The 27,390-nt window shown below is 43.4% G+C and overlaps 1 pseudogene; it reads right to left on the reverse strand.

Moving 5' to 3' along the window:
- Window positions 1-23,692: 23,692 nt before the first annotated feature.
- Window positions 23,693-24,314, reverse strand: LOC102440719 (annotated as a pseudogene).
- Window positions 24,315-27,390: the final 3,076 nt, after the last annotated feature.

Raw genomic sequence — 27,390 nt, forward strand, 5'->3', positions numbered from 1 at the left:
CTACCTACCAGACCTCTCCACCCCAATATCTAATAGATATGTTAAATACAATATGCCCCAAATGGGAATCTTGACCTTTCTCTACCCTCTCCTCCCCAAATATGCTCCTCCCACAGGTTTCCCCATCTTAGTGAACGATGTCACCATTCTCCAGCTCTTCAGGTCCCAAGCAGAGCACTCATCCTTGTACCCTTTCATTGCACAGACAAATTCATCAGTCAACACATCTCACTGCAGTGCATGCCAATGCTACAAAGAAGAATAAACAGGGTGTGGGGATAGAATGTACTAGAAGGCAGGGAAGGTTGGAGGCAGTATTTGTTAATCATGGTCAAGGATAGACTCTGAGAAAGTGACATTAAAGCAAAGATGTTCCTGAAACAGAAAGGCACAAGCTCCTGCAGGATCTGAGAAGAAAGCACTCGAGCCGAGGGCAGAGCAAGTGTGCAGGTCATGAGGTCAGGAACGTGGCATGTCTGAGGACAGTAAGTTTTGAGTGCCTGAGCAGACGGAAGAGTGACGACCATCGACAGGGCCCAGACTATGAAGGATCTTGTCAGCCGGGGTTGGCCTGATGCTTGTGTTTCATTCTAATTGTTATGGGAAAGTAATGGACAGTTTTCAGCAGGAGACTATCATGATCTGATATATGTTTTATAGGTAATGCTGGCTCCCTGGTGGAAATGAATTGTAAGAGACCAAGAGAAGAACAGTGAGTCTGGATAGGAGCTTATTGCAATATTATAACTTTTTCTATAAAGGGCTGTGCTATGGGCTGAATGTTTGTGGTCCCCTAATAGCCATACATTGAAACCCTAATTGCCAATGGGATGGTATTGGGAGGTGGGGCCTTTGGGAGGTGATTAGGTCATGAGGGTGAAGCCCTCATGATGGGATTGCTGCCCTTATAAGAAGAGACAGGATCTCTCTCTCTCTCTCTCTCTCTCTTTCTCTCTCTCTCTCTCTCTCTCCCTCTGCCAGGTGGGAATATAACACAAAAATGACCATCTGTAGACTAAGAAGAGGTCCTTCACCAAACACCCATCAATGCTGGCATCCTAATCTTGACCTTCCCAGCATCCCAGCATCCAGAACTGTGAGAAATACATGGCATTTTTGTTAGAGCAGCCTGAGCTGACTAAGACAGGCTAGGGAGTAAATCTTTTAGGCTTTGCTGCCATAAGGTCTCTGTCACAACCACTGAATCTGGCTGTTGCAGTGCTAATTCAGTCACAGCCAATCTGTAAATTAGTGCACGTGTCTACGTGCCAAGAACACTTATTAACAGGCCCTGGGCTGGATTTGGCTTGTGGGTCACAGTTTGCAGACTTCTGTTCTAAACCCAAAATGCTGACGGACTGGCCTAGGCCTATCATATGGGCATAGTTTTAGAGGTTACTCTGGACAGTTACTCTTGCTGTTGATGGATTAAATGTGGGAGCAAAGACACTCCTTTGAGATTCACTTTTTAATTATTCCAGTGTGTCACACGGCTTCTACAGGCGTTTCTTTCTTTTTCTTTTTTTTGTCATTCCTCAGATGATACTAACGTTTATATTTCTATGAGAGTAAAATAAGATAGTTATTCATGGAAAAAGAAACACTGATCTCACTTAGTGGGAAATAAGCTAAACTCTACCCAGAGGGCACTGCTTTTATGTGGAAGCAAAATATTCTCCTCCAAACTAACCTCCTAACCCATGATACTCAGCTCACCTGTGTGTGTGTGTGTATGTGTGTATGTGTGTGTGTGTGTGTGTGTGATGAGTGTGTCCTCTCCAATGGGGAGGAGTCCTTTACCACTGAAGTTGTTTAGAATTGCCAGTACAAGATGCCAATAAAAAGACGAACCGTTCATTGCTTTCTTGATTGCTTTTACATTTTCTACCTTCAATTTACCATGGTACTGCCTGTGTTCAGGGCACACCCCCACCGCCCCACTCCCGTGGCACATTATTGTCCGATCGGTCCCAAGGAAACAGTGAAGGCCCTGGGCTAATCCTTCTGCATGAAAACGATGAGACACAGATACTTTAGTCATAACTCAACCATACGTTTTATGTGTGATATTGAGAACAACCTCCCATGAAGAAAAAGAAAAAGGAGGAGAAAAAGAGAGTGAAAAAAAAGTCATTTAAGAAATGAATGAGGTGTCACTATATATCTACAATTTCCCCAAGGACAGCAACTGGTGGATACAGAGTATTAAATAGCAATGGGGACCCTGCTGAGCATAAACGCAATGCACGAGGGAGAGCCGGAGAGGTAACCTGTGTGCCCAGCAACTTTCCACTCCCCCTTCCCCGTGCCCGTCCGGGCTGCCATCCCCTGGCTGGGAACACACTGTGCCGGGCTGGGCTGCAGAGCCTTCTCGGTGTAGTAATAAAGTGCACACTTATAATGTTGGGCCGAGTGACAAGAACAACATGGAATAACACTCTACCCACCCACTGAGAAAACCAAGTGTGTCACACTCCTCTGTGTCATGGTTTTAAAAATATCTCCACGGACGGTCCAAGTCTCAGGTTGGGCTGGAGGGGTGTTTAATGCCTGCCTGTGCCAGGTGGAAAATGTTTTCATCAGCGTCCCGAGGCCCCGAGTGATGGACGGCGGCTGGGTTGCGTGTGAGCGCTCAGCAGCACGTGTTTAAGAAAAATGGGGGTGGGTGGCTATTTCTTTGCTCATTTTACCCCCTTTTTCTTTCTTTTTTAATTACATGTTCCTGATGAGGAGGTGTGGTCCTTGGCACTGCCACCCAGGCTCCCCTCCACCTCGAACCACACGGAGAGGAGAATTCAGAGGACTTCTCAGCACTTGGCTCCATTCTTGGCATCAACGGAAACATAAACCCAGGGGCCAGCAGACAGCGAAGCCTTCTGGAGAATGAGGGGTTTAGAAGCCCAGTGAGTGTCTGGAGAGACTGGCTCTTCCCAAGGGTTTATCTCTTGCTCCCTCCTGCCTTGCTCCCTTGCGTAAGAAGAGCACAGCCTGCCTGGCCATTGTGGCTCAGTGTTTGAGGACTGACCTATGAACCAGGAGGTTATGGTTCATTTCCTGGACAGGACACATGCCCGGGTTGCAACCTCAATCCCCAATGAGGGGTGTACAGGAGGCAGCTGATCAATGATTCTCTCTCATCATTGATGTTTCTCTCTCTCCCTTTCCCTTCCTCTCTGAAATCAATATTAAATCAATCCTATATAATAAAAGCGTAATATGCTAAGTGTCTGACCCATCAGTCAACCATTTGGTTGACCACTCAACCAGTCGCTATGATGCACACTGACCACCAGGGGGCAGATGCTCTGACTGGTAGGTTAGCTTGCTGCTAGGGTCCAGCCAATCAGAACTGGGTGAGAGGGCCAGGCACGCTCCAGAGCCCTCTAGTGGTTCCTCCCTGGCTGGCTGGCCCCCATTGCCCTGATCAGGACTGGGTGAGATGGCCCTGATCAGCCCCTGATTGATGGCCAAGCCGAGGGATCCCACCCATGCATGATTTTGTGCACCGGGCCTCTAGTATATATATATATATGACAAAGAGCACAGACCAGGCTAAAGTCTACTAGAGCAGTGGTTCTCAACCTTCTAGCCCTTTAAATACAGTTCCTCATGTTGTGACCCAACCATAAAATTATTTTCGTTGCTACTTCATAATTGTCATGTTGCTACTGTTATGAATCATAATGTAAATATCTGATATGCAGGATGGTCTTTGACGACCCCTGTGAAAGGGTCGTTCGACCGCCAAAGGGGTCGCGACCCACAGGCTGAGAACCGCTGTACTAGAGTTTTGTCACCAAGTGGGGGTTTCAAACCCCTGGGGCTTTGTTCTTGTTTCCTTTGGAATCTCCAGTGGCTATTAGCAGGCAAGTTGTTGAACCTTCAAGCCTAGGTTCCTGACTTGTAAAAGGGGGAAAGGACAGAATCTACATCTGGAAGGTTGGAGTGATGAGAAACTGGTGTGACACAGGCAAGCACTTATGACAGGAGCCAGCACACAGCAAGCACTCAAGAAATTCTGGCTGTGTTTGCAGTGTCAGAGTCTCACAGGTGACAAACATGTGGAAAAAAATCTTTCACTTGAAATCACAGAGGAAAAATTGTGTGAGAGCCCCCGTGCTCTGGGCCCCACCCGCACTCTGCCCCATCTTCATTCGCTTGGACACGGGCTGGGTCTGCTCCACTGAGCCCCTGGAACTTCTTTATCTGCATGAGGCATGCAGGCCTTACATTTGCTATGTCCTCTGCCTGGAACATTCTACTCCCAGATAAGCCCAGGACTCGCTGCTTCACTCCTTTCTAACATTTACTCAAATTTAATTTATTAGAGAGAGATCTTGCTCTCTGAACAATCCACAGGGGCACCCCTACTACCCCAGTCAGGTACTGTCCCTCTTCCCTGTGTCATTTGCTTTCTTCTAGGTACCTGCCTGTTATATGTTCATAGATTAGTATAGTTATTTTCTATCTCCCCTGCTAACATGTAAGATCTGAGAAAATAGGGGTTTTGTCTTTTGTTGCTGTTCATTGCAACATTGCTAACACTTAAAATGGTGCCCAAAGTACAGAAGGCATACACTAACTATCAATTAAACAAACACATCAAACATATTCATACTTCATAATTCACAAACAAATAAAACATATACATATGTCATTATCCCCTTAATGAAGAATAATGAAAGCACTCAGACCATTAAGAATATTCTGGGCCTTAACCTGACCCTTTGTAACTTTTGACATGAGGTAACTTTAAACTTAAATCCAAGAAGTTCATTCACATCAGAATCACTGTGATCTTTCCTCTCCTTGGTATTCTCAGCCCTTGTAATATTATATTTGATTGGAGATATTCTACATACATGTAGGGGAAACATCAAGATTTTTTAAAAAATTGACCAGATCCTTCTTGTGATTTATTTAAGTCCCAAGAATCTTATGACTCGCAGTAATGAGGAAGACTTGACCTGCTCCCTGAGATTTCCTCAATGTCACTTTGTCTGACATGGAAGGAGGCCTCCTCTCTATAACGAGGTCTTTGTACAATGTGCTTTGTGCTGGGGGGAAGAGACAGCTCCCATCCAGGCATTCCCCAAATCACATGTATATACATTCTTCCTGGCTTTTTAGGATTTTGCCATAATGGAGCAAATCATGCCAATTTTGAAGTCTTGAAAACTGTATCAGCATGAACCTTGACCTATGCAAGTTGTCAATTTATTGAGGGACCAGACAAGTGAATGAAGGTAACTGCTTACAGTTCTGAAGACATATATAACTATTATCATGCTGCCCTTTTGTTTCTACTCAGTTTGAAGAGAGCTGAGTGGGCTAAGAGTGATTCCCACTACCGTCACATCCTGAAAAGTAAACTTCAGGGCCATCATTGGGAAAACCCAACAGATAGTTGGCTAAATGCTCACATGACCACAAATTACTGTGGATAGTACAGCTTAGCTCTGGTCCTCACTGAAAATTAACCTCACTTTGAAGGCACAAACATCCCAGCTCAGGGTCAGGTACCACAGGGATTGTTTTACTTTGCTTTATTTTATATAATAAAGCTTGCCTCACTCTGCTCAGGGCCCAAGTTGTTCTCAAGACTTTCAGGACCTAGTGAATTGAAGACATGGTTTTGCTGGCTGTTGTGTTCCATGTTAGAGACAGTATGTCATCTTTTCTTTATACCCGAAACAGAAGACTTTTTTTTTTTTTAAATATATGGGCAATAGAACTTGTGATCCTTCAGCAGCTTGGTTCTTTATAATAACCTATGGGCACTTTCCTCTGGCATGTAGCTCACATGTAGTAGGAAACACATCTAAACCTTCACTCCCTAGTTCATACCTCCTCCTACTGCTGAAAGCATTCAGCATGTGTTGAGTTCAAGAAGAATACGCCTCAACAGTGGCTCCCAAACCCAAAGGTCCAGTAGGGAACTCTCTTGACAGCATGTTTCTTCCACACATTTTCTCCACCCTCATCCATCTCCCACATTTCCCCAGCCTGTTTGCGCCATCGCATCTCTGCTGAGACTCGCTCCAAAGTGGGGCCTCCCTCCGATGATGATGGTAGACCAGGAGGCTGCCATCAGTGACATCAGACCTATTGGCAGTAACCACAGTGGCACTTCTGACAATATGCCAAGAGTTCTGGGAGCCAGGCATGAGGTGGGTAGTCCAAATAATGATCCCTGCCCAAGCTGCCCTCTGCTGGGACAACCCACCACTAATTAAAGGCCATCTGTTTAGCCCATCCAGGCTATCCTGCCAGGAGGAGCCAGATGTCAGCACATTACTCCAGTCCATGACCTCTCTTAGGATATTAACATGGATTATTTATGGGTGGGCTGAGGTGGTTACCCTATATGAGCCTCCTTCCTGGTGCATGGCTTAAGAAGTTATATATATATGTTATATATAAACTTTATGACGATACCATTAATTTTGGGTACTGCCAAGTTCCAGACCTATAGGCTCTGTAGTTGGGTTCTGGGCCTGGTTCAACAATAATAATTTTTAAAAACACTCCAATGTCTCATTTCTCTGTGTTTTCCATGGACTCTACCTAAGTATAGATATGAATACTCTCTTCTTGGGAATTCACTGGCATTCAGTTCTTGCCAACTGTCTGTGAACTACTCTCTCTCTCCTTCAATCAGAGAGGGTGCCAAGGGAGTGCCTTTTTAAGACCAGAAGAGAATTGGGTGGCACCATTCTTGATGATATTCTTATTCTTCTAAGTTATGAGTTGAACTGCCTTCTCTCCACAGCAGGTTCTGGGTGAATTAGTTTACCCCCATGAGGGGAAGAAAGTTAGATGAATACAGAACTAAGGATCATAAAAGCTGAATTTTAATCATGGCTCTTCCATCTCTATGTCATGGAAACTTGGGAAAGTTGCCTGCCCTTTCTAGGTCTCAGACTGTTCTTCTCAATATTCCCAAACTCTATGTCTTATATATAATGAGTGTTAATAATTAACTCCAACATGAATATACATTGTTAATAAAAATATGTAAATGGATTAATGCCTATCCTCCATGCTGAACTGCATTCTGTAAAATGTAATATAAAAATGCTGAAAAGAGGGGGGAAAAGGAGACATGTGTAATACTCTTTGTAATACTTTAAGAAATAAAACAAAATTAAATTTAAAAAATAAAAAATAAAAAAAAATGCTGAAAAGAGTTAACTCTACATTGGCCTAAGGTGCCGATATTATTAGTATTTGTCCTACCCACCAAAAGATATGTCACAAGAGAGAGATAATCTAAGCCAGGGGTCCTCAAACTACGGCCCGCGGGCCACATGCAAATACAAATATTGTATTTGTTCCCGTTTTGTTTTTTTACTTCAAAATAAGATATGTGCAATGTGCATAGGAATTTGTTCATAGTTTTTTTTTAAACTATAGTCCGGCCCTCCAACGGTCTGAGGGACAGTGAACTGGCCCCCTGTTTAAAAAGTTTGAGGACCCCTGATCTAAAGCAATTCTGATCTGTTAGATCTAAAAATGGCTGTGCCAACCAATAAGCAAGGACCCAAAATTCCATTTCTACAATATCTCACCCTCACCATCCAATATCAGATTGTTATAAGATCCTCCAGACTAATGGTTCTCAGCTCAGGTAGTACCACCTCCAAAAGGATGGTTTGAAAATGGCCTTGGGCATTTTTTTGTGTTATAATATGAGGGGTGGTGGAGACAGTGGCATTGAGTGCATAGGGGTCAGTGATGTTGCTCACTCTGCAATGTGTCGGCCTGTTATTCATAGTGAAGAATTACCCTGTGTGCCCCACCAACCTTCACACAGTTCACTGAACATTCATATAAAACCTGCTAGTAATTATCTCAGCCTAGAAGCTAATGCCATCTCACACATAAAAACAGTTCTTTCTCTGTTAGCATTCCACGAATATTGCAAGTTTAGGGGGTGTTTGAGTAGCTCCTTAGCAAAGTTAGTAAAGTGTTACATAGGACACACTGTGTGCCAGGGATTATTCTAAACACTTGATACAAGTCCACTTAATCCTCACAACACCCCTATAAACACATACCCACTTAATCCTCATAATACCCCTATTAAGGAAGAATAATTACTCCCATTTCATAGACGACAAGACAGAGGCATTGAGTGGTTAACTGTCTCCTGAGATCATATATTGAGTAAGTGGATGAGCTGGTCTCTGAACCTGGGCCATCTGACTCCACAGTCTAAATTCTCAGATAATTGAATACACTTTCTCTTCTAGGTCCTACAGCTAAATGAGGTGTTCCTTGGCAGTTTCTTTGGGGATGAAGGACTCTATGGTATTAATCTTCTAAAGAGTGACAAGGAGAAAGCGGATGCTACCTGAGGCAAAGGAAATCTCTCTATCCGTAAAGATGGGTATCTCATCATCTCACTCACGTGACTTAGAAATATTCTTAAAGAGATAAGAAGCAAGTCAAGAGCTATATTTAAAAAGAGGTGACATCTACCTCACCTAGGTATTTCTTTCCCGTATTGTGCAATCAAGATAATTTCCGAGAGCGATGGTCTGAGAAGGACCAGCCCACTGGTGAGAAAGCAGAGGAGAGAGAATGGGGTCTTCTACTACAGAGGGTTCTCCTAATGGCCTGGGCATCTACATATTGTTCTAGGGAACAATCTGCAGGATTTCATCTTCCCTCAGCTCCTGCCAACACTGCAGTGGTTTGACACAGAAAAAGCCAGTTTACTGCGGGTCTGGCTGCCGTACAGGACAGCTATCTTCCATCGGAAGCTTAGCGTTCCAGGTGGTTTCAATGTCGTAACACCTCCAAATCCACCCATTCGCTGTTTTCCTTAGTATCACAGAAAGGAACGTGGAGAATCTCTTACCACTCAAAGTTACACAGGGAATGTCTCTTCATGGTTCACCGGACAGAGCTAGTCGCATGGCCCTTCTTCTCCTTCATGTACCCAAAACAGAAGAGAAAAAGGTGTTGGTGAATAATAGTGATGTCGGATATCTGCCAACTTAAAAACGATCTCAAAGGGTAAATGACATATTCCCTCTACTTAAGATCAACAAGGTGTTTAGTCTATCTTGTAAAGTCTAGAGGGCTAACACACGAGGCGTTTTAAAACCTCCCCTAGTAGCCATTTAAACAGTAAAAAATAATTTACTGAGGTTAAAGTCACATCGCATTAAATTACCATTTTACAGCAGTACTGATGACATTCACAGTGTTGTGCAGCCACCACCTCTATCTAGTTCCAAGAGACTTCCATCAACCCACTGACCAGCCATTCTATGCCCCCTCCCCTCGGCCCCTGGAACCATCAATCTGTGTTGTGTCTCAGGGGATTTATCTATTCTGGATGTTTAATATACATATAGAATCGTGCAATATGTGACCCTTTTGTGGCTGGCTTCTTTCACTTAGGGTGTTTTTTGTATCACTACTTCATCCTTTTCTATGACAGAATAATATTCCATAGTATGGATACACCACAATTTGTTTATCCGTTTGTTCACTCTTTATAGCTTTTGGTGATTGCTAATAATGCTGCTATGGATAGTGTGTACATGAGTTTGAGTTTCTGATTTCAGTTCTTTTGGGTATATATACCTGGGAGTAAAATTATGGGGTCATGTAGAAATTCTATCTTTGATGTTTTAGGAATTGCCAAACTGTTTTCTACAGTGGCGGAACCATTTTTCATTCCCATAAGCAGTGTATGAGGGTTTCAGTGTCTCTACATCTTTGCCAATGCATGTCACCATTATTATTTTTTAACTACAGCCATGCCAGTGGGCGTAGAGTAGTATCTCACTGCGGTTTTGATGTGCGTTCCCCAATGACAGATTATCTTGAGCAGAGTTTCCTTTTACTTTTTGGCTATTGTAGATTTCTTTTGGGAGAATAATCAAGTCTTTGCCCGTTTTAAAATTAGGTTGTTAGTCTTTTTGTTGTTCAGTTGTAGGAGTTCTTTATATATCCTGGATTCTTGACCCTTATTGGATATAGGACTTGCAAATATTTTCTCCCAATGTGTAGGCTATTTTGTCACTTTTTTGATACTGTCCTTTGATACGCAGAAGTTTTTAATGTGATGAAATCTGGTTTATCCAGTTTTCCTTCTGTTGCTCTTGCTTTCAGTGTCCTGTCTCAGAATCCACTGCCAAAGCCAAGGTCAAAAAGATTTAATCCTATGTTTTCTTCTTAGAATTTTATAGTTTTAGCTCTTATATTTCCATCATTAATCCAGTTTGAGTTAAGTTTTGAATATGGTCAGAGGTAGGAGTTCAACTTCATTATTTTTGTCTGTGAATATCCAGTTGTCCTAGCACCGTTTGTTGAAGAGCCTACTCTTGTCTCATTGAGTGATCTTAGCACTCTTCTCAGGAAGCAATTGGGCAGAAATATATGGGTGTTAGTAGCCATTTTTAATATGTAACAAACTTCTCAATTCTAAAAACTTTTTTTTCCATATCACACCTAAATCTCACGGACTTCTGTTCAAAGACTTTTTTCTCTTTTCTTTAGTCTTCAGAAAAAAAATGGAGAAAAACTGGTCCTATGAATACATACAAATGACAACAACTATAACTACCATATTGACATTCAGCCAGTATCTGTGGATGGTTCAGTAAGTGAAAGGCAAGGTAATTGATACTGGGAGGGTAAAATATGAATAATATACAGTCCACGTCTTCCAGGACCATCACAATCCAGTGGGAAAGAAGAGTATATCTACGAATAACTGTGCCAAATGTTTACAAAATGACTCTGAGCAGGAAAGAGTGAGTCATTCTGACTGTGGGGTTCAGAGGACCTTGTGAGGTGGAAGTGGGTAGCATGAGGTATCATGGATAATATGAATGAAATTTTTCTGATGATATTATTTTAACATTCGGAGAGCTGGTTATGTTATGTGAATGCGATCTTAGATCCCACTAAAGTGGCCACAATATTAAATATGCCAATGGTTATTGTGAATAATGCTGCTATGGGTATGTGGTGTCCAGATTGCAGTTATTTCATTGGCAGGTAAGGAGCCTTACGAAGTTTTCTCCGAGTTAATCTATTTTATAACAAAATGTTTCAGTATAAAAGCGCACTAGAAATATTTTTCATAGTATGTTTGGCTTGATGCTTGTGGCACTGGCATGAAGAAACAAAACTCTTAGGTGTACCATGGACCTAGGTGACTCCCAGGTGCCTCTGAGGTGGAGATCTGCTTACATGTGATGAAGTGAGGGATGCTCTTGAAGACTTCATTTATAAAGAGGTGGGGAAAGCAGGATTGGACAGAGAGAAATTGAAGTGGAACATAGTTACAGCAGAGGCACTAGCTAACCCCTCAGAGATGCCCTGAATTGAGATAAGGATATTGGACCTTTGGATATCACACACACCAGTCATTGGATATGGGCTGCTTTGGGGAAGGGTGCATAACCCTGAGCAAGGGGACTCCTTTAGGCTGAAGGTAATTCCTGGAGACAGATTGGTCTATGACAATGATGGCGAACCTTTTGAGCTCGGCATGTCAGCATTTTAAAAAACCCTAACTTAACTCTGGTGCCGTGTCACATATAGAAATTTTTTGATATTTGCAACCATAGTAAAACAAAGACTTATATTTTTGATATTTTATATATTTAAATGCCATTTAACAAAGAAAAATCAACCAAAAAAATGAGTTCGCATGTCACCTCTGACATGTGTGTCATAGGTTCACTATCACTGGTCTATGAGCTGTCAACAGGCACCACTTCCTACACCTGGTGAAATAATTTTCTTGGTCTCCAAGGGGGATTCTGGGTCGTATACTACAGCATCCACTACACTAGATAAGGATGGTATTACCATGGTTACCATTTTCAGAGGAGGAGAATGAGACTCAATAGTTTAATTGCTTGCCCAAAGTCTCACAACAATGAATGGCAGAGTTGGTACCAAAACCCAAGTCTTCTGATTCCAAGCCAAGTTGAATTAAGCAACATTATTGTACCTCAAAATGTGCAGTACTGTTTCATCTAAAAAAAAGAATATTTAAAGCCAGTTGAACTTCAATCATTTAGATTTCACAACTCTCACCTGGGAATCCCCCTTTTTCTTCCAAAACACAAAATTCAGTTCTCAACTTGCCCACGTCAAGGAATTCCTCTGAACGTGCAGTCCTAAAAACAAGGCGGAGTTCTTTCACACACAAACACATGCCTTTGTGCACTTTAAAAGCAGCACATAGGATAGAAGCAGAATATTACTGGAATTATTATTAAGTTAACGGAATAACTCAGCATCCAGACCTCTGTGCTATTTTCAGACTAGCATCTATGCTATGGTATTTTCAGGAATAACATAGCGTCCAGACATCTAGGCTATTTTCAGACTGCAATATAGGAAAAAAACATGTATTAACAAAGGAAGATATGTGTGAAGATTAGGGGAGATTTACAAAATGGTCAAAAATGTCAGCTTGAGGCAAAAAATAATGAACTTGAAAGCCAGAGAAGAGGAAGCATTTCCAGGCAACGTTCCCTTTATTTCCAACACGCTGCCCTGAGAACTAAGAAGCAAGGCAAGTCTTTGCCTCTGAGAGCCTGGAAGCCAGTTACCAGCTGCTGGAGCTCCAGACCCTAAGAACCTGCCATGTTGGAATTCAGATGATGATCATGTAATTGACGTCAACATCGAAGGTCATTGGAAGAAAATAGGGTTTAAGGATGAGAACGCAAGAAGAGCTTGGATCTTCACCACTTCCTCACTGTATAACTGGGGTAAGGATCTCAATCACTTGAAGAACCTAAATAGATTCTCTGTCTATGAATAATATCATCATCATAACAACTTTATAGGGGTGTTCTATGATGAAACTGAGATATGTAGAAATCTCCTGTCTTTATGAGTAACTGATTTACTACTCTGTCAGCTTTTTAAATGTACATGTTATTCATATTGCTGTGCATGTATGTGCATGTTGGACCTGAAAAGACTGCAATATCATAACTGGAAAGACTGAAGTACAATAGAGCAGCACTGTCTACTGAGCTTTCTGTGACTATGGAGATGTTCTTTGTCTGTGGTAACATGGCAGCCACTGGCCACCTCTGACTATTGTACACTTGAAATGCGGCTGGTGCAATGAGGAATTGAACTTGTAATTTCATTTACTTTTAATTACTTTAACTGTATGTGTAAATAACCATGTGGTCAGTAGCCATCACCACAGACTGCCTGAATGTGAAGTATTCAAGATGGAAGGTATTTTAGATATGATCTAATCCAAAGTGATCTTTATAGGGGATAATGTACATACTCGAGAGAGATATGAAATAACATGCTCAGGGTTTCACAACCACTAAACGGGGTTGCGGCAACATTTGATTATGCTCCAATATTCCAAATCACGGCATCACATTGCCACATGGAATGACAAGAGTAAATGATTTAAAGACATGGGCAGGTTGACAACAGTGTGGGCCAGGTCTTCCAAACTCCAAAAGTTATGATTATCATCAGTACCATAACCACATTAACTCCCAATTTCTGAACACCTACTCTTTGCGTGGCAGAGAAGAACCGAGGACTGTTCTCTTGACCTCCAGACTGACATGCCTCCCTACTAGAACCTTAAACTCGTACTGGCCTACTCCTGCGCCTTTGGAGGATACATTACCCATGTTTTGGAGCATACATATCTCACCAAGGCCTCCGGTATGCTTGCTACTCCTTGCTCGCCTGCTCTGATGAACGCAATGCCATCCATACAGTGGCCTGGGGGGTTGTTCTGTGGGATACCTAGATGGCCCAGGTGTCTTCGGGCTGTATTATGTCTTCATTGCCAGCTGGATGGCAGGGGATCAAGTTCCCAAATCCCCATCTTAGTGTCTGCTTTCTCCGCCCATTCCTGGCACAGGCTATCGCAGGCTGAGTGCCCTGGGAAGCTGACTCTAAGACATAGAGGAGTGTGAAGGAGATGACTATTCCTGAGAGCTCCTGGGATTAGCATCATCTGGCAGAGAGGGGCAGGGAGGAGGAGTGGGCAGAGGGACGAGCGGGGCTGCAATGTAGAGCTGATATCATAGGTAGCTGTGGAGTGGGAATCACTTTTGAGTTGTCAAGACATAGCATGAACAGGTTGGGCTTTCATACCTCACATCGATCAGTCATTGGGTGTGAGTTGCAGGGTGAGATGGAGGCACAGTTTTGGGTGACATCTTTCTTCAGTGGAAGCAATTCTTAAAGGAGGCTGAGCACTGATGTCTGTCTCAGCATGGCCAGCAACTAGAGAAATCTGAAGGAAATTGCCTAGGAGCACGTCACAGGCTCCGCCTCCCGTGATTATGAGGGGTTACCAGCACACGCTACTTTTTAATAGAAGCCTCACATAGAGCCTGGATGAGCTTATAATTTGAACTCTGAGAAGCTCCATCAGCAGTGAACATTGAGAGAAAAGACACATTATGAGCCAAAAAATTCAGTGGACAGTACTAGCACGGGACATGGAAAAACTTTTGTGAACCAAACAAAGAGAGAGGGGGTGTGTGGTGAGGGTGGGTGGGGGGTCTGGCCTAGCAAACCACTAAAAAAGAAATCTTTTTTACAGCAGCCCCAGGAACTTATTGAGACCTCATAAAATAACGAGAACCAAGGAAACAACACTCTACGCTAAGTGTCTCTTTCACCGTTTTACAGACTGGGGTAAGATTTTATGAGCTATTTGGCTTCCCCTCTGGATGCCTCTTTGGGAGAAGTTCCTGGTTCTTCAGCCAGTTATTTTAACTTTGGGCCAGGGCGTGAGAAGATTCCAAAATAGGATAATAGCCATTGAGGCTTTCTGGCAATGTTCTCCAGATGTTGATCACCACAGGCACTTAGCCAACTCACAGAGATCAGGGGGATTGGCCAATGTGATATCTTTATACCTGGGTCCCCCCAGACAGGAAGGTCAAGTCTGGTGGCTATGAGAATATGACACTGAGGGGGTCCCCCGATTCCTTCAGTGAGTTTCTGGCACCAAAGAGCTTAGTTTGGGGATAAGTCATCAGATAATATTTATAAGCTTCCTGGATATTGAGCCAGCCTCAGAATGAGAAGTGAAGTCATAAGTTCTAAGAGCTTAATATCCCTTCTCCTCTCAAGATGGTTTGGCCATCACAACTGGCTCAGTCTAATCAGTGAGGCAAGAAGCAAGACGTCAAGCCTCCCTCTACCTGCACCAGGGGAAGGAAGCAATGGCCTCTTCCTGGGTAGTTCTTTGGTGTGCTCTAGGGCTGACTCTGATCCTGGGAACACAGGTCATTAGTTAAAAAAGATAAGGACTATCCTGATCTTCTGTGTGCTTCTCCAGTCATTTAAAGGCCCCCAAAGCTAACGAGTCACCTATACTCTTTGATGATCATTTTGCAGTGGAAACATCAAGCCAGAGTGGCGCATCAGCTTTCCTAGAAGCAAATGGGTCCTCGATCTGATCTGGGGCCCTCTCATTCAGTCAACTCCACACTTAGGCAGACTTTTCTGCTTAAGGTCACCCCTGGTTCATTAAGATATCACATATTCAACTAGGTTGAAGAGACATGAATGCTACAAAACTGACCTCAATCCTTTTTCCACCCAGAGACAATCTGAGTTTATTCCTGAGCCCAGGAATGGAATATTTCTTTGACCTCGGTCAAACAGGATTTGGCGGTAGCAAGATCGGCCAGGCAATTTTCAGTCCCATCTAAAGGGTTCCCACATAACCTGTCTGAAGGGTCCATGAGCAGACTCTGTTTCCATGAATTAACTTTTCTAAGAGCCTCTTCATTATGTGACTCCCTCACTTGGACCAATGCCTTCTTCACTCACAAGATCTGGAGACATTTTTGGTTGCTTCACCTGGGGATGGAGAGTAAAAGTGCTAGTGGCATCTGGAAGCCAGGGATACTGCTAACTATGCTACAATGCACAAGACAGCCCCAAGAACAAAGATTTGGTCCCAATATCAATGGTTCAGAAGCTGAGAGGCCTGCCCTGTAGAGGAAAAACAAACTCGCTGTGTGCACAAAATCTAACTCCCAGGGTCTGAAAGGCTGGTATGAGTTGGCATATGCATTCTCAACAGACATACTGGCACTAGCAAGGGGTGAAAATTGGATCTTTCTGGGCCAAGGGAGAAAAAAACCTCAGCCTTTCTTTTTTTTTTTTATCTCTAAAGCATAGATATAGATACAGTATGTAATTGGATTTATAGTATATCTGTAACACTACTATTTCATGGAGGGAGTTTGATTAGGAAAATAAAAGTCTAAACAGTTTTCTTGGGCAGGGGGAGTGATAATAATAATTTTTAAAAGGCTGGGAAAAGCTGAAATAGGGTGATTGCAAGTCCTCTACTCCGCCCCTCTGCATGGCAGCCGCATGTCCCACTGCGGTGCCTCACTGCCCTCCAACCAGGTTCTGCTCTGAGTTTTTCTCTATCAACCATTTGCATGCTGGGAAGCGGAGAACAGGCTGCCAGCCACTCTCTGAAATAAGCAGCATAAGTCTGTGGATTGCAGAAGGAAGTTCTGGGCTTTCAGTAGGTGCGTCTGGGCTTTTCTGATGCCACTGTGCCTTGAGGTATCTCTCTTAAATCTCAGGAGCATCCCAATGCCAGTGAGCTGAGACAGCTGTATCTGTGGCCATCACAGAAAATATATTTGACCCCAGAGAAGTTTCGGAAACTTGTGTAGAGAAAATTGGTCTTGGAACTGAAGGATGGCGAGGGAATGCGGAAGGGATATTCTTTCCCTTACATGCCTTCTCCCACCATGGAACCCACGACGGCTTTAGACACTCCAGTCCCTACAAAGCCACAAAACCTCCAGAAACAGGGCCGTAAAAAGTAATGAAATGCAATATTCAGGAGACATGGAAAAGCCATGATTTACTTTAATCCTGGGGACCAGGAATAATACACCTGCCTGGGAACAGGGGATGGCATAATGTTGGCATAACATTGGGGGTTTAATGATTTTTGACCACATTTTATAGACCCTTTCCTGCAATTAATACTAAATAAAGTCAACATCTTCTCCACCTGCTGCCGTGCTTGGGGCTGTCATCACTTGGGAGCTGACCTCCCTCATTCCCCGGAGATCACAGATCTTGTTTCATGTGCTCTTCTCCCAGTCCTCTGGCCTCGATAATCCCCAGGACTCTCACTTGAACTGTTTGTGGTAACAATGGGTTTCCATTCGTCTTCTTTTTTTTTAAGTTAATTGAGTTCAGTTGTACTTGTCCCACTGCTGTTGCTGCCTCAGTACATATTCTCTCTTAATTATGGGGCATCATAATTTTCCTCCCATCCTACTTTTATTTTTAAAAGATTTATTTTTATGTATTTCAAAGAGGAAGGGAGAGATAGAAAATCAATGATGAGAGAGAATCATTGATTGGCTGCCTCCTGCATGACCCCAGTGGGAATCGAGACCAGAGACCAAAACCCGGGCATATGCCCTGACTGGGAATTGAACTGTGACCTCCTGGTTCATAAGTCGAGGCTCAACTACTGAGTCACACAGGCCAGGCTCCCATCCTACTTGTAAGATTAATGTTAATGACTATTCTCCCTCCCCCCACACATTGCTATTCTTTAAGTCTGTCTCTCTCTTCTCTTTCTGAAGTGGACTCTTGAAGTCCTTAGAGATTTTTTTTAAATTGTGTTTTTATTGATTTTAGAGAGAGAAAGGGAGAGGAAGAGAAACATCAAGGTGAGAGAGAATATCAATTGGTTGCCTCCCGCATGTACCCCAACAGGGGATCGAACCCACAACCTGGGCATGTTCCCTGACAGAATCAGACTGGTGACCTTTTGGTGCATGGGATGGCGCTCAACTAAGTGAGCCACACCAGGCAGGGCTGGAGTTCTTTTCTATGGCTATACTTGTGTACATTTTAGCCAATTTAGGCACATGAATATCTTTTTTTGTTTTTGTTTTGTTTTGTATTTTTGTTCATCGTTACCTGAGGATATTTTTTCCATTGCTTTTCAGGGAGAGTGGAAGGGAAGGAGGGAGAGGAAAAAGATAGAGAGAGAATCATCAATGTGAGAGAGACACATGGATTGGTTGTCTAGGGCACACACCCAACCGGCAACCAAACCCTGGCTTCCAGGCCGATACTCTAACCATGGAGCCACACCGGCCAGGGTGCCACATTATGTCTTGGTTCAAGGATTACTGGACAACCACCTGGGGCCCTGGTCCAAGATCTCATGATGAAATAAACATAAAACATATGCTCACACTTTGGGAAAGGGACTATCCCCTGCATTCCAGTCTCTGTGTCCTGAGCCACGTGGAGTTTAGAAGGAAAGCTGAGCAAGAGTGACAGGAACCTTCATTTTGCAAGATCAAGGTGACTCAACAGTAATCCTGAGTTTTAGGGATGTGTGTGTGTGTGTGTGTGTGTGTGTGTGTGTGTGTGTGTGTATGTGTGTAGTTGCTTTTGGGGGAAGTTGAAAATATTAGCTAGAAACACCACTAGCAATTTCTCTCCACATCTTTTTAATATCTTGCCTAGATTCCTGCCCTCTTATAAGGCTGCATCGAGGCGATGAATTCACACGGGGGCCATTTATGTAACTGTAGTAACAGTATATAAAGCCAATCTCTCTTCTCTCCCATCTTTTTAGTTTTTAAATCCCAAATGGTGAGTGGCAGCAAGGTTACCAGTTTTATAGCTCCATGCATTGGGTCCCAGTGGGGAGTCAGTGGGGCAGGGAGGTGGGGCGGGGGTTTGTTACCAGCCTGAATGGTCCTTGGCCTCGGGCAATTCTCTGTGGCTGGATAAAGGGAAGATCATTATTCCCTTCATCATGGCATCAATGGCTGCATTTAGAATCCTCTCCAAGGCTGAGCAGATTCCCCAGAGAATATTCTCAACTCTCCCCTGATCTGAGAATATTCTCAACTCTCCCCTGATCTGATTTTAAGTAAATTAATGTTCGAAGCTGCAATGGCTTGGATGGGTGACTTCCCCAATCTGTCACCAGGCTGTTAATGAGGGTGATGTTTGCTTCTTTGGGATGGGGTCTCATGGGAGGGGTTGCCGAGGAATGGCCCCTGGAGGCCAGCTGCCTAGACATCTTCTTCTCCCTCTCCCTCCCAGCTTCCTGCCCTTCCCTGCAGGGTCACTCTCATCTGAACTGTGGATCTGTGATGTCAGGAATGGATGGATGAGAAGACAGACGAGGAGAGAAAGAAGGTAACACGGAGGCGACAAGGGCTACCATCGTCCTAAAAACCTCTTCTTTTTACTAAAAAGAAAACAGCCCTAGAGAGTGTTCCATTTATTTGGGGCTGATAATAAACTCAGAATTAGAACCAGGTTCTCTTACACTGATTTCAAAATGTCCCTTTAATTTAGGTCTATGATAGCATTTCTAGCAGGTTCCTTGGGTGTGGGACTGATGTTTCTTATTTTCAGACAGTATTTCTTCCCAGTTTCTTACATAAATACCAGAGCCACCATAGCTGCACCTGCAGAATGTGCATCACCTATCCATCTATGTGAGTGAGAAATTAGAAACAATTTAAGTGTCCACCGAGAAGGTCGTACTAAAATAAGAGGGCACATCCATAAATACAACGGGGTATTTGCTGCCTTTAGAGAGGAAGACACAAATCTGCATTTACTGATGACACAAATCTGCATTTACTGATGCGAAGGCAGGAGCTACCACTTACTGAGCATTTGCTAAATTGAGGTGATAAAAGCCTCACTGAGTATGTCAGTCAGGTCTGAGAACAGCACCATAGATTGGTTGGCATTTTCACTGGGGCTTTAGTTTTCTCAATTCACTCCAAAAGTTCCTTCCCCACCCCCACCCCTCCAATCCATGCATATCAACCTCTTGTTCTCCCAACTTACATGGAAATAAGTCTTGATATATTGTTGTGAAAAACAAATCTAACCTGGTTGCATAACCACTTGTGTGTGGGCTTAACTATGTGAAGTGTATGTGTGTTGTGTGCGTGTGTGTGTGTGTGTGTGTGTGTGTATGTGTATCTGTGCTTAAAAAGTTTTTGGAAGTATACACACCCAGATCACCGACCTATCATATGAGCAGTGGGCTTATGGATGATTTTCACTTTCTTTATATTTTCTACATCACTGCAATGGTCTCATAGGTATTATGTCTACACATGCATACATATGTGTGTCTAACTTTTGGAGTTAAAATTTTAAAGTTAAATAAAGTAATAACATTCAAAGCAGCAATGAGGCTGTATTAGAAAGGGAACACCCCTTCAAATGAATTATTGAGACCGTACCCTAAAAAAAGCACCCAGAACACTTGACTTCCTGAATTCAATTTGCATTTTCTTGTCTGTTTTTCAAAGTAGCCTGTGGGATAAACACGGACTCAGGTCACGTTCAGATAGCATCCAGCCCTTCGGAGGCTGGATGGAGCGAGGTTGGGGGTTGGGGTAGAGTTGGGGGATGCAGGACCCCCATCTGAATACCCAGCTCCTGAGGTTCTCCTTCTGACCCTGGCTCAACCTGTCTTGCTATTCCCCAGGGAAACCCAAGGGGAAATGAGTCTTTTGGAAAGGGCTTTTCAAAGTAGACGTCCCTCAAACTCGGCCAATAATTAACTTTTCATCCTCTCATAAAATTGAGACTGTGGCTGGTTCAAAGCCCAGGACCCTGGGCCTTAATTGAATTAACTCGGTTTTCCATCCTTGGGAAGGATCACTCCAAACCATAACATTTAGCGAGGGCTGCCCTTCCTGGCGAGAACATAGCGCCCATTGACAGGAGGGCGGCCGAGTCAGGACTGTGGCACGCACCCGGGGCCTGACTGGAAAACGGGACACTCTCCGACGGGGACAAAACACTTTCTGTTTCCCACACTTGCAAGTCAGTCGGAATGCATCTCCACACAGTGCCGTCTCGGCCAAAGCAAAGAGAGCAGTGGGTCCACTCGGCCGACCGGCCACTGCACGCACGCACCTGGCTCCCTGACTTCGTGACTTTTCCTCCATTTTTCTCCACTTGGAAGGAATGTTCCGTCCTCTCATCTCCACACCAACGCCTGCCCATGGCCTCCTTTCAGACCTAACTTGCCCCTGGACTGCGATCTTCGTCTCCTTAGCTCCTGCTCCCTGAATCTGGCTTCCACGCATGTCCCCCTGACTGTGTTTGGGCCCCTGGCTCTGAAATGCAAAGGCTTCGCCCACTTCAGATAAAGTTGCGCTGCAACAGCATGGAGGGACCTGGAGAGCATTATGCTAAGCGAAATAAGCCAGTCAGAGAAAGATAAGTATCACATGATCTCACTCATATGTGGAATCTAATGAACCAAATAAACCGATGAACAAAAATAGATCCGGAGACATAGAAGCATGAACAGACTGCTGACCTTCATAGGGAATGCAGGGGGGTGGGTGGGTGCGTACAAGGAGATCAACCAACGAACTTGTATTCATATATGCATACGAGGGTTTGGGGGAGGATGGGAATGGGCTGGAAGAAGTTAATGGAGGAAAATGGGGAGGCCTATGTAATACTTTCAACAATAAAGATTGTTTTTTAAAAGTTGTGATGCAAAGAGGAAGCCCTGTTGCTCAGTGGTCTCAGTCATTCCGTGAACCTGCCTGAGTCAAAACAAGTCATTCTCTGTTATTTGGTTGTAGGTCAAACAACTGTAGGTGCGGAGCAGCTAAAATCACAGCGACAACAAACCCGTGAAACAACAGGGCTCCCCATTAAACTGTAAGTCCCCTGCAGGCAGACAAGACTGGCGCGCTCAATAAGTACCTGGTGGATGACACGTCTGTCTGCAAAGCAGGAATAAGGCGTCTCCCACGTCTGGAACCTGGCACAGTTTAGATATGAAAATACAGCTTTCCGGAATTCTAAATTCTCGAAAGCTAAATCTCAGAGCACTTGGGAGGGTTTTAGTCTTCTTTCGAAATCTTGCTGGTCTTGTAGGGAGAGGCTTTGCCTTTGAGGTAATCTCATAACGACCACGGACATCCACTCAAGCACAGGGCACTCAGGCTCCGTCTCTGGGGCCTACGGGAAAGAGTCCCTCTGTGGGATATGAGATGTAGTCTGTGATTCAAGGTCAGCGGAGGGAACCCCCGCGATTATTTTATTTGGATTACGTTGCCATAAAGCCATTGCCGCTACAACCTCGCGGTTTCCCATCCGAGAGGCGCCTCTGAGGAACCTGCCCAGCTGCCTTGCCATCAGCCAGCCTGGCTTTCTGTGATAAATGCATTTTTTAGACCAACGGTACATGACCAGATCCTTCCCCCGAACCCTGATTCTGGGTCAGTAAAATAACTGCAGCTCTGCCCTTGACCCTCTCGTTAATCCTCAGCGTGTACCCACTTTTAACTTTTCTCAGGACTTTTATTTTCCTAGATTGATTATTTTCAGCAGATGGATGGGGTGTCTGCGGCTAGGCATAGCTGGTTGTACCCGCAGCTCATATTTCATTAGATAAATACACTGCATGGTGTAATCCAGGATTCTGCTGGGCACCCGGTCCTGGAAGAGGCTTTGAGGATAGAAGTCAATCAAGTCTGAGAGAGGAGTTATAGACACTGGATTTAGCGTTGTGAATGGGGACATTGGTGGGCGACGTCTCTGTTTATTTACTCAGATAGTAGACATGTGGAGAGTCAGACGACCCACTCAGCTGCGTGTCTGCTCTAAGACATCATTGACTCTGCACGGAATAATCTGGAGAGAAATAAAGCATGGCACTCATTTTTTAAACAGTCAAGGGTGGATCATGGAAAGAGGGTGAATTATGGAGGCAAATAATTTTATATCTTGAAAATTTTCTTCAAATGGGCACGGTTTTTTTTTAATGTAGTACTGATGTCTTTTTTCAGGCAAGTAAGAGGTTTTTCATAAAAGAAATCCACGTGGCCCAGATGTCACCCCTGAAGTTTGTGACGTGGCTAATGTAGGGTCCCATGAAGTATGAGTGTTCCTTTAGATTCCGCTGCTGCATCTTCTTAGTTATCACTGTGGAGAGAGAATGAATGCTAATGCTGACAAGCAAAAGTGTCTGCTGAAGTGCACATGCATGGGTATCCAGGCTGTAGGTAGCTGTAGTAGAGGGTAAATTAAAATGAATGCATGGTTCCTTTGCAAGAAATAAATGCTACCAAATTTAATGTTCTTGATACATAACATCTTAAAGAAATCCATGTTATAATAAGCCCCCCAAGTAATATCGAGATAGGTAAAGAAAATGAACAATTCACCAAAAAGAAACATACAAATGGCCTATAAATATATGAAAAATGTTTAGTCTTGATAGCTATTAAAGGATGGAAATTAACATGGCATTCCATCTTCACCTATTCCTGGAGATTTTAAATGATTTCTTAACTTTCACTTTGAGTGCAGGCTGACTATAAGGAGATAGCTGGTTGTCCATTCTCATACCAACATCTATCTATCTATCTATCTATCTATCTATCTATCTATTGATTTTTTTTAGCAGTCATCTGATTTACAAAAAGATGTAACAAAATTTTAAATGACACAAAATTTCATTTTCAAAACAATATCAATTTCAAAATAACACCAAAGAGTAAGTGTATTTAACCATTCTCAGCTCATAACAGCAAAGCATGAGTGGAGTAGTAGTGCATGTTGTAGCATGTTTAATAAACCTGCACTAGAGAAAGTCGGTTGAAGGAAAGAGCAGAGAAACTGTCTTTTAAGTATTAGAATGAGAGACGCCATAATCATCTGGCATCCGCTCAGTGTTGCACCTATGGTTAGACATGTACATGATGGGAACCCCAGGGATTTTCCTGATTCTTCATTTAAGGTCCTGGTCAACTGTGGCCACAATATAACACTCGTGCTGAGTTACTGTCTGTACTGAGCAGTCATCGGCATAGGTTCCTTTGTGTGGGCACGGTAATCGTTCAAATCTTGGATCCTTGGTCATCCTTAGAGCCGCTCGATACTTCTGCCCCAAGTTCTCAATTTCAGCCATTACACAGTCAGTTGTACAAGGGATACACCTGGCATAGAGACAATCCATCATTGACTGCGCTAAGTCCAGTTTGGCCTTAATGGAAAAGTTGATAAAGTTGGTATCCACCAGGATGTGGTAAGGTGGGCCCAGCTGTGCGTTATATGGAAGAATAAGCAGGAGGGGTGTTGAGGGACTTCTCTTTCTTTGAGTGCACTGGGACCTTTCTTTTCTTTCTTTTCAGGTTTTAATCTATCCTTTTCTTTAAGCCTCTGATCTCTGAGACTAAGCATTCCCTTCATGGTCGCATACTTCCTTGTTTTCTTTTGCTTCCCCATGTTCACGCTGCACTCTTGTTTCTTCCAGCTTTTATTGATTTTTTAGAGAGAGGAAGGGAGGATAGAGAGATGGAAACATTGATGAGAGAAAAACATCTATCGGCTGCCTCCTACATGCCCCCTACTGGGAACTGAGCCTGCAACGTGGGAATGGAACCAGGGACCTCTTGGTTCATGGGTCGAAACTCAACCACTGAGCTACACCAGCTAGGCAACACCACTTTTTAAAGTTATTACGCTTCACGATGCATTTTATTACCTGGTCGTTCTCTAACCCCAAGTGCTTGTATTTTTCCCCAGAGATTAATTGGTTATGTTTTACACATCCAGCCCCCCCCCTCCCGCAAGATAAATTCTAGAATCACTCTTGCAAGTTTCAAAGTGTAACTCTGGTGTTTTGATTGGCCGAGCATGAATCCTATGTATTAATTCTAGACTAATTAAGAAGCAATGGCACATGCTCAGTGTTGCCTCCCATCTCTAAAACATTTGTCCTGCTGATCTGAGCACTGCTTGGTCCTCCATCTCCTCACCTGTCCAGAATGAGGAGCACCTACATGAGTGTGAAGGGTATTACAGATCGAGCTCCTGGAGGAGTGACTGACACATCACAGCACATAAATCATGGCTGAATAAATCAATTAACATTAAGGAAGGAGTGATCCAGGCAACACCAGCAATGACAACTACATGAGTTCATCTCAGTTCTGTCGCAATCTGCCTGTCCATCAGGGGTCTACGTACACCGCGGTCCTTCTGTCTCTGGCACATGCCATGCTGTCTTACTCCTCTGGGTCTGGGTACCTGCTGTCCGCTTTGGTGGAATCACATCCCTTGACTCCATCCACCTGCAGTAAACTTCATCCGTCTATTTCCTATTTGACTGACAGGCCTCTGCTTAGGGTTAGCTCCTCCAGGAAGCAGTTACAGGTCCTCCCCATAGCATCAGTATTCCCCTAGGATGAAACAAGCAACCCTTCCCTTGCCCAAAGACGCATACTTTTTCTAAAAGACGCCCAGGTATAATGGCTTTGGAGCCAGGCTACCTGGTGCACACCAGCCCCATATCACGCTAGGCACGTAACTTAGGAGGAAAAGCCTTAGTCTTCTCATATGTAGAAATTAACAGGGATCAGAAAAGTAACTTGTACATTGGGTCGTTTTGGGACCAAATATATTAATAAACATAAGATGTTTAGAACCAAACCTGGCACAGAACAGAAGTGCTATCATTATTACATATGCATTCTTATACAAGCTGGTCTTGTATAAGCTGCCAGAACATAGTCTAGTTTATTCATTGCTTTATCCAATGCCTAGAGCAGTGCTAGGCATATAAGAAGTACTTAGTGAATATTTGTTAAACTAATGACTTACTATATTAGATCTACTTTGGCTCTGCTCCTCTTTAAGGCAATGTTTTATTTATTGAACAGATAATAATTTCTTTGAGTAGTCTGGTAAAATGCTATATTGCATTCTTGGTAACTTGTCTATTCTTTACATTGAAGATGGTTGGATTTCTCGCTCTCTCTCTCTCTCTCCATGTCTTTATGAATTGCAGATTAAAAAGTTTAAAGCTGTAATAGGCTGTTAGGTGGTAGTGAGACCCCTCCCACCGGAGGCATGTAAGCACCTGATGAGGGGTCAGCCTGGATGACTGTTCCAAGTCTGTGATTTTATACCCTTTGTTCTCACTGCACTTAATAAGGGCAGTTAAGTGGACCGTTTAACTAAATGGTTTTCCACTTATAGCTTATATTAGGTTAAATGCATTTTGCATATGTTTAAGATGCTTCTTAGAATGGTAAATATAATCTCACCACTTTTTTTCTGACTCTCCTGGGGGATTCTGTGACATCAGGTACTGGAAATGCATTTAATCCCCTCCCCCTGCCCCCTCCTAACAATTAGTTGGTGCTTTTCCACATATTTTACAAGTCATTTAACTTGGTCAATTTTTAATAATACAAATATATTGTATAATGTGACACTGCAATTTAAATAAGGGCATATAATATTTTATAAACCTCAAATGTGGAAAAGAGCAAGTGCATTTTTTCCCCTCTTGCTACCCACAGATATAAAAATAAAGAATCCTTGGGAAGGATTCTGGGCAAGATATCAGGAAGACAGGTCTAGTCTTGGCTTTCCCACTGATAAGACAGGACAAGGGCTTAATGTTTCTTCTGCATTTGGAGATTCAAAATGCACAGCAGCCTTTGTGAACGATTAGGATCTAACAGACCCCGGAGCTGGACTCCTCTTGCATAATGTAAACCTATGATGCACCAGGAGCTACCCAAACATTCCCCAGCCTAGCACAGACAGCAGAGCTGGAAGGAACATTCTGACTTGGTCTGGCCACGCCGATGAGTTAGAGCCTAGGAGAAAACAGGATGTGGGCTCCTGAGAACTGTAATAAAGACCAGAAGCACTGGCCTCAGCATCGGGGCTTCTGAGTGAGATTCTGCCTCTGTCTCCCCTTGTCCCTTCCCCACGACATACACAGAGGGACTTCTTCCCAGCGAACGGCAGACATTCACGGACTCTCTCCATAGCTTTACAGTACATACCTTGTTTTGATGGCCAGCAGCCTCTATTTGCTTGCTCTCTCTTATTGATGCTGTTTTCTCCAAAGGAGGTTGCATCCTATCCACCTAGAGGGGAAAAAATACTTTCAAAAACAAGACAAAAATGACCAGGATGTTTTTAATTTCTTCCTCCCTCCTGCTCACTCAGACTGTCTTGTGTGCTACATCGATGCAATTTGGAGTCTGCAATGGGAAACAAGATTATTGTAGTTTATTTCTAACATTATGCCATCGTGGTCTGAGAAGATGCTTTTTATGATCTCAATCTTCTTGAATTTGTGGAGACTTTGCTTGTGACCCAATATGTGGTCTATTTTTGAATATGTCCCATGAGCACCTGAGAGGAATGTATATTCCGCAGCTGTGGGGTGTAGTGTTCTGAAGATGTCAATTAAGTCCATCTGATCTAGTGAGTCATTTAGGATTGCTGTTTCTTTGCTGATTGTTTGTCTAGCGGATTTATCCAGTGATGTCAGTGGTGTATTAAAGTCCCCTACTATGA

This window comes from Myotis lucifugus, unplaced genomic scaffold (assembly GCF_000147115.1).
Source record: "Myotis lucifugus unplaced genomic scaffold, Myoluc2.0 scaffold_146, whole genome shotgun sequence".
NCBI classification, from domain to species: domain Eukaryota; kingdom Metazoa; phylum Chordata; class Mammalia; order Chiroptera; family Vespertilionidae; genus Myotis; species Myotis lucifugus.